Source organism: Aulonocara stuartgranti (assembly GCF_965226115.1).
Source record: "Aulonocara stuartgranti genome assembly, chromosome: 9".
NCBI lineage: Eukaryota > Metazoa > Chordata > Actinopteri > Cichliformes > Cichlidae > Aulonocara > Aulonocara stuartgranti.
Genome location: NC_138960.1, coordinates 34,550,306 through 34,558,834, shown reverse-complemented (window position 1 = coordinate 34,558,834; position 8,529 = coordinate 34,550,306). Strand labels below are relative to the sequence as shown.

Genomic DNA, 8,529 nt, shown 5'->3' with positions numbered 1-8,529 from the left:
CGGCAAATCTGCTTGACTTCAGTTTTTTAAGTGACATGAAATAATGTTTAAAGTCATTGATGAACCAAGTAAAGGATGGTTTTCTATTCCTCCATTTACAACAATGTATATGGTATTTACCTAACAGGATGACAATGTTAATCACAGTAGAGACAGATGGATGTTGTTTAGCCATATAGAAAATAATATCAGAAATACTAAACTGGGGAATATCTTTGATCTTGAGGGATAACCAGCTGTGTAGTTTGTTGAAAACAAGCAGTTCTTTGAATCTTTGGGCTGAAGGAGGGACAATACTCGGTGTATCAATGCTCAATCAACAATCATTTATTTCCATACAATTCAACAGTCAGAGCATTACAACGTCCGGACGGGAGAGATGCTACCAGAGGGTCAGGCACATGTCTCAAAATGGTGACGGGTTGCTCAGCTTTTTATAGTCTCTAGTGGCCCCCAGCTAGTCGTAAAAGCCAAAACATCACATTTTTTCTCTGTTACAGCGCCTAAGTTATGACCTCGGCAGTTGTTTCTCTGCTTTCTGTAAGGTGGGGGTGTGGAATGTGGTCTGTCTATCTCCCCTGTCTTAGACACAGAGTCTCCTGCTTACAACCTTCTCTTCATGATTCAACAATTAAGCATGTCAAGAAAACAGTGTAACACATTCCCAGCAGATCAAGGATACAGAGTGATGCACATTTATCTAATGAACTAATATGTGAATAAGTTCTGTTAACTCAAAAGTATAATGAGAACTAAACTACATACAGATCACACACTCTATTTTAAAGGGTATAATATGATCTACAACAATATCATAATTCAACTATTTTGATTACATCTATAAGGTAACATATAATAACAGAATAATATCACAATACCCTCTTTTGATCTCTCATTAAAGAGATCACTAATAACAAGCACTTCAGCGTTGCAAGGTCCAAGTTTTCTTGATCCTGAGGCCCTCTGTCCCCCTTTAACGGGTGGACCATATGGGGGATGACCTCTGTGTTCACGCAGTTCAGATGCAAGCAAAGGTAGATTTACAACCATAACAGCAGTTACAGATGACACTCCCATCACTCCCCATTTTCCCACAGCTTTTTTTTTGGTGCTCCAGTTTTCCACTCCCATTTTAATGCCCCCTTATACCTTTCAAATGTACTTAGACTAGAACCTCTGTCTAAGGAGCTTTTAACCTTTATTTTTATTGCTGCAGCTACCAGTGTCTTCCAGTTGGGTGATTCTCAGCTTCTTTCTTCGACCTCCGGGGTTAGACCACCCTTTAGTCATTGCACAGTTCTGGGGATTATTCCGCCCCGATTTCAAACAAGGATCTGTGTGTTTTGGGTTCACCGGCGTGTCCCCCTTTTTGCCAAAAGCCTCTCGAACCTCGTTGGTCTGGTGTTCCCGGATTTCCGCCAACCCCTTCATGGTTATTGCTGTGTCTGTGGGATCCATCTTCTCCAGGAGCCCAAACGTCATGACACTTGACCCCAGTTGCTGTCTCGGCAGTCCCTACATCTGTCCCTGCTGTGAAGGGTCCTCACATCTCCGGGTCCCCGTCTGGTGTCTGTTCCTTTCTCTGTAAGAGACAGAAAACCAAAACACCTCTCTTCCTAACCCTAATAATCTAATGTTATTATCTACTGACCTTCTAGTGATTCAGAATTGGTCTAAAACATTCAGAATGTCCCAGGGACTTATTCTAATATCTTATGTGTGTGTAAGCATGTTTGCATTTAGCCCTCCGCACTCAAGGCATTTCTTACACTTTATCAGTCCGGACAGTCACGCCGAACGAAGCTTCTGACCTTCAAAAGGCCGAGTGCCAACTCGTTATAAGCACATTTGCAAGGTGTGTCTGAAAATTATTGAAACCCCTCTTTTTAACAAAAGACAAAAAATTAACAAATCTTCTAAACGCTATTCAGTTCATTTCAATGAGTAATGATTAAACATGAAAGTGATAGTTTCTGCTTTTTCACTGATTCTCTAAAAGGTCCGTCTTCTCGGACCGCTATTAGCTTAAGCTTTACCATTCCTAAATTATTAAACACAGAAATAACGTCATAAGATGTTCATAAAACCATTGTTTGATGTTCGGACTCAACTCCCCCTTTTTGACACACTCCCATGTGTCAATTCATTGGAGCTAGACAATTAAAAGAGAAGGTTAGTGACATCATATCTCAGAAAGTATCAGAAATTCTTCTCTCGAGTACCGTTGCTCCAGCCTTGTCATCCCTGAGGATCTTCGATCCCGAAAATGTCCCTTCTCCTCATGTAATAAAGTCTGTCATCCTTCCATGCCCTGGTAACTGGTCCATCCAGAGCTGTAACATTTTGAAATGTACATACAACAAGCCAAACCACACCTTGGTCACACCAACCCTTTCCTGCCCCGAAGATGTCCAATGCCATCCTAGTATGGACTGTCAGAAGTGGCTTTAACGCTGACTATCCTGACAATCCATTTTATAACGTTTCCTGGTCAGATTTGCCAATCTCTGCACCAGGGTTGTAATAGTTTTGCAATTTTCATCAGTTTGTTTTATTTTTTTTTTTGCTTCGACTTCGGATTTTCAATTTTATATCAGTTTTAATTAGTTTTTACCGATTCTTTGCTAGTTTAGTGTAGTTTTTATTTTCTGAAAGTCCTTAGTTTCAATTTAGTTTTATTTGTGTTTTGCAAAAATTAAGTGTAACAAAATCCCAGTTCCATCATATCAGTCATGCTCTTCTGGTTATCCTTGGGTGTTGAGACTAATAACTATTAACTCTTGCCGCACCGTGTGGTCCTAATTTTGGTTGAAGTGAATTGATAACCTTTTGAAGGCGATTGTTTCACACCTTTATTTAGATGTCCCAGTCCTGTTATCTCGGGATACATCACGCTGCCTTATCTGGGGTTAGCTGTTTTCTGGGGATGCGGGTTGAGTGGATGAGTTCTTCAAGGAGGGGGAGTGTGCTCCCCCTGATGAGGTCTTCTAGGTAAGCTAGGTTAACCTTCTTGTGTGAGCTTTTCAAGTGCACTTTAAGGTTAGTGGGACTTTTAGTTTTATAAATGTCCCTCATGACCCCCTGATGACCCAGTATTTCATTTTTGCACATTGTAGTACACATTTTAGTTTTTGCTTGTAGCTCGCATACTCTACTTGCCACTCCTCTAAATCCTGATGTTTCTTAGAGAGGGCAACCGTACCTTTAAAATTATATCACATGTGTGGGGGTGTGGCCTTGCCAATTGTTTTGCCCACCTTTTCAAAATGGCTGGCGTGCCCACAAGCATATTTCATGGAAAAAGAAAGGTAAGCTTGATATTTACATTTAAAATGTTTTGTTAAACTCAGATTTTTATTTTATTCTTTTTGCAAGTACCCCTCCTCGGTGGCGAGAAACTGTTGGTGTGGTCAAGTGGGTGCTCTAGAAACAAACGCTCAGGACAGAACAGTTATCAGTCATGTACTTCCTACAAATTTTGCATATGTTTTATTCCATATTGATCCTCTGAGTGTAATGGTACATTTTAATTTGAATTTATCCAAACTAAACACAATATTTTCTTTATTTACTTTGCTCTTGTTCTTTTGCAGTACCACATCCTATCAAATGTCCCTGTCGATTATATTCTACATTTAATACTTACTATTTCAAGTGAGAACCTAAATCACGTGGACCAATGTTTATTATTGCATATCTCTATTCTGAATGTGGCCAGTCATTCATAGGTATTGTTCAATTTTGGCGATTTTCCTCTATAAAATTTAATTGACTTTTTACAGTGGCCTGCTATGGTTAATAATAACATATTCCAGTCATGAGTGATATCAATAGTTATCTCCACTGTAGCATTTGGCATTCCCAATAATATAACATGATACCTTAATCAAAACACAGCTACTATAGCACAGTTTTCTTAATGCAAACATCAGTAACTCAAAATCAGCAACCACAGTGTTAAGTCTGCAGTTCATACTTATGTGAAGCTACAGTCTCCTCCTCCAGTCTCTCTTATCCTCCTGCTCCTGAAAAAACAAAACAAAACAAAGCGAAGCCTCCACCCTTCTCTTGTCGGCTGGGTGAATTGTTTATGAATTGTTTATTGGCATTTACTAATCCTAAAGTGGGTGCAGTCATTGTCTCAGTATCAAGTTAGTCAAAACTTTTAGTCGTCAGTCCATCACAGTCCATTCACATGCATACCTCCATACACATTCATACCAGATGTTGCTGATAATGGAGTCTCACGCGCAACCTATTCGAGCATCCATCACCAGCAAGATGACGTCATCATTTTAAAAGAAAACAATTCCTTGTTGTTTTTTTTTTTGGGCCGGATTGACTCGGTGCAATCCTTTTAGACTCAGAACTTCTCAGTGTTCCCTATAAGTGAATTTCTCCCAAGCCAATTACAATCATGGAGAAGCACACTTTGCAACTGTTTACAGTAATAATATTTTATAGCGCTTTAAATTTCAATCTTTCAGGCCTTGTTTAAAGAGCTGATTGTTAAATCATGAACTCACAAAATATCAACATATCACCACCGGTGGATCACACCTCTCAGATGTTTTTTCTCCAGTGCACTGTAACAAAACGAAAACAGACATAACCAACAAAATACTACTAAAATAACACAAACTAAGGCCCGTTGCAGACATGTCCAAGCATAAAACTATCCCTCTCTCGCTTACGAGAAAGAACACAAGCCAAAGCTCACTGATAAAATCAAGCTAGCGCTAAGCAAAACCAAACAATCAACCAGAAATTCACAGGAACATTTTGCTTCCTGCCGGGACAATATTGTGTGGGAATGAGAACCTCAGGTGCCGTAACACCTTTTGTTCCTCCTTGAATTAAAACTCAATCACAGAAAATGCCGTACTCCAACCTAAACTTACACTATTAATTCATCAATTTCACTCTGTGCCACTGTTCATCATCAGGGCTGTGTGAAGCACAGCAAAGAATTCAGTCAAGGCCTTGAGCCATAAACAGACATCACGCACAGACATTGTTTTCATAACCAAACTTTTTTAGACCTTATTCCTAAAATCTACATAAATGCCCTCTGGGTGACATATAACACATTCTAAGTATTTAATGGTAATCAATGGCTCCTCATAAAAATTATGCATTGGGATGTTTGTGTGCAGCATTTTGCATATCAACATAAGCAAAGCATTCTTCATTGCATCAGCGTGTGTGTGTGTGCGTGTGGATCACTCTTCATTGCACAAGCGTGTGCATGTGTATGTGTGTGCATCACTTCTCAGTGAATCAACATTCCCGTGTGTGTGTGTGTGTGTGTGTATATGTGTGTGTGTGTCATTTCTCACTCACTCAACGAGTGCGCGTGTTCATGTGTGTATTTCACTTCATTCTGAATCTGCGTGTTTGGAGACGTGTGTGTGTGTGTGTGTGTTCATCACTTTCCTGTTCTGGTGTTCTGGGTAAACCACGGCCTGAAGCATGCCCTGGGGTCCTGCCCCCCTCCTTTTTCAGTTTGTTTGCGACCATTGCTGCTGCTGCTGCTGCTCAAAATTCAGTCCATCCTGGTTCTGACCCCAATTGGGGCAGTCCTTTCTCCAGTGTCGATGTTCACCGCAGGTGAAACCTGCATCTTCTTCTGTGTTTTTGTCCATTCTGAGGTGCCTTCTGTCCTCAGTTACTCCTCTTGTCTCGGTCACGCCCTTTTTCGCCACCCGATCATCCGTGTTGGTCCATCACTGTCCTGCACAGTGTGAATGCAAAGTTATCAAGGTCAGCATTCTTTCGCTCGGCCTTACTTTTCATTCGGGCTTGGCGGGCGTCTCGTCACAGCTCTGTCAGCTGACGCAGTCTGGGAATTTTCCCCCGTGTAGTGAAACGGGCCTTAGGTTTAGTGCTCTCCGTCTCGGCTGCATGAGATCACATTCCTGCAGGTCTGTTGACATTCTCAGGTCGTTGTTGTGGGTCCAGCTGTTGCAGCATTTGGTCAGTGTCACGTATGGGGGAGAGCAGGAGTCCAGTCAGCCTCGGCTTTCAGGGCCGGCAAAGCAGCCTGTAATTAAATATGTATAGAAAAAACAAAAACAAAACAAAACAAAAACAAACAAAAAACAAAAACAAACGAACAGGAAAATGATGTTGTGTTGGCTGTGTTATTCAGAGGGGAGGCAACGGGGCCAGGCCCTGTGTCAGCCTTCTCTCCCCCTTTTTTTGTTTTTTGTCTCCCGATATAATCAACTCCTAACCCACCAAGTTGACAGGACAACACCGGTATATGTTAAAATTCTTAAGATCATGTTTAAAAACCCAAAAAAGGAACTTTCTTTCATTCAGTAATCACTTTTATTAATCAATCAACAGAAAACATGTCACAATTTGAATCTTTTAACCACTAAATTTGTTGTGTCTTGCCTGGTTGGTTAGACCAGTGTTCCTTTTTTTTTTTTTTTAGTTAAATTGTTGTCCTGCAACCCAGAGGGTTTCTTTGTCAGTAATGTATAGACTTCATCATTTAAGTATGTTAATTTTTCTTTAACCTTGCTGGAAAATCTTCACGTGTTCATGAGTGTAAGCTGTTTCTTCATTGCGTGTATGTGCATTTGTATAAAAGCAGGTTAATTTTATCTTTTCTCAAACTAGGCGTTACCTTAAAAGGAGCCTTTCTCTCAGATTTCTCTGCTTGTGTGTGTTTTTGTTTCACCTTTTTGTTGTGATGCTCCGGACGCCTTCCCAACCTCCACAAGTCCGTTGGCCCCAATTTTATGTGTTAAAACTTCTCTTAATTTCTCCTCTAATTCTCTCCTCGCTGCTGTCTGTTTCACAGCTGCTGATTCGTGCTGGGTGTGGTTCCCATTACCTATAATTTTGCTTCGGCCGCTGTGCTTGTGGGGGCAGTTGGTCCAGGTCCGCAGCTTCCTGTATTAACACACTAAGAGAGTTATTTTAATTTCATTTTCATCACTTTTAAACCGATAAGCAGGCAACACGCCTACCTTGACAGCGTAAACTGTACGCCAGTCTCCCAACACATTCCTCTCTCTACCCCTCCATAATTCTCCACTGCACACCTCTTACTATCTCTCCTTTTTATTTTTATTACACCACAGAGTAATACACCCAATTATGCCCGTCTATCTCTATGTGGCTCCAAATTCCCTCTTTATTTTAATTTCACACTCGTCAGGGGACAGGCACACAACAATTTCAACCACTGAAACGAGGAATTCAACCTTTTTATATTTCTTTACTAATCTAGACTCAACGTTTGGTCGCAAAATGTGTCTTGTTCTAGTCCGGAAATAAATGTGAACCCGTGATTACACGGTCGTTCCAGTGTTATTTCCGTGGCTATGCGGGGGCCCTCACCTCCCCAAGTCACCACCTCAGCACCCGGACGCCGCCGGTCCTGGCCAAGCGTCCCTGGACAGGAGGGTCGCTACTCCATAGGCAAAGTTCCACAGGTACACTAGGCATCAACCTTTGATCCTAAAATGTGTATTTGCTCTAATGTCCTCCTAATCAAACACATTAACCGTCACTGTCACTGTGTTCACGCTTCACACTCCACACAAAAACACTCAGAGCGCGCCTCGCTCACACTCTCACTCAGTGCGCGCTTCACCCACAAGACAGCACCCAGAGCGCGCCTCGCAGCTTCACACACACTCTCTCACCCAGAGCACGCCTTCACACTCACACACAACACTTTTCCTCAGCGGGAATTTTACACAGAAACCTCTGAGCTCAACTATTAGATCTTCTGAAAGCACACTGCACCATAGACCAAAATACCCTTTTCTCTGCGATTATGACCGCCACCACGGGGCAAAGTCGCATCATAAACGTGATGCTTGCATCCCCGAAGTTATACCTGACATCATAAACCAGGTGTTGCTCTGTACTTAAATTTTTACTTTGTATTATGGCCGCAGCCCTTTATACTCGACTGACGCCACAAACCACCGTCAAAACCTCTCTCAAATGTACTAAAATTAGCACCAACCACTACTGCACTTCACGGCCGCACCACCGGAACACGCCGTATCATAAACCAAACCTACGGACGTGTTTCGCTCTCGCGTTGCCAGCGTCCAACTGCACCGTGAAGCCAGTATCTGCTTGTCCTTAAATCAACTTCTATTTCATAGCCGGCAAAAGCCAGGACGTCACTGACACCATAAACAAAATGAACAAACCTCGACTTCAATGTACTGAACTTATGGCCGCGTCTTCAGAAGAAATTCTAACGTATTATTGCTACAGAAGCCAGTATTAGACAAAATTAAATGTGGAAGGTAAAGTGGCTGCACTCTAGTCCAACGTAGTATGTTATTAGTATCTCGGTAGAGGCAGATTACTGCAATCTAGACCAACGTAGTGTGTTATTAGTATCTCGGTAGAAGCAGATTACTGCAATCTAGACCAACGTAGTGTGTTATTAGTATCTCGGTAGAAGCAGTTTATTTAACACCCTGGAATTCAGCCTCAACTTATGTTGTTAGTATCTTGCGCCAAAAACCAGACACCGACAAATTTACT

General features: G+C 41.6%; 1 protein-coding gene and 1 long non-coding RNA gene across 3 annotated transcripts in view; one reads left to right on the top strand and one right to left on the bottom strand.

Moving 5' to 3' along the window:
* LOC309714138 (uncharacterized protein) overlaps nt 1-8,529 on the top strand; it is a 272,480-nt gene that overhangs the window by 56,387 nt on the left and 207,564 nt on the right. The window lies entirely within an intron of this gene.
* Nucleotides 306-4,021, bottom strand: LOC309714171. The gene is made up of 2 exons (XR_014278844.1): nt 2,223-4,021; nt 306-1,582 (listed from the first exon to the last, which is right to left on the bottom strand). It is a non-coding gene; the product is annotated as an uncharacterized lncRNA (long non-coding RNA).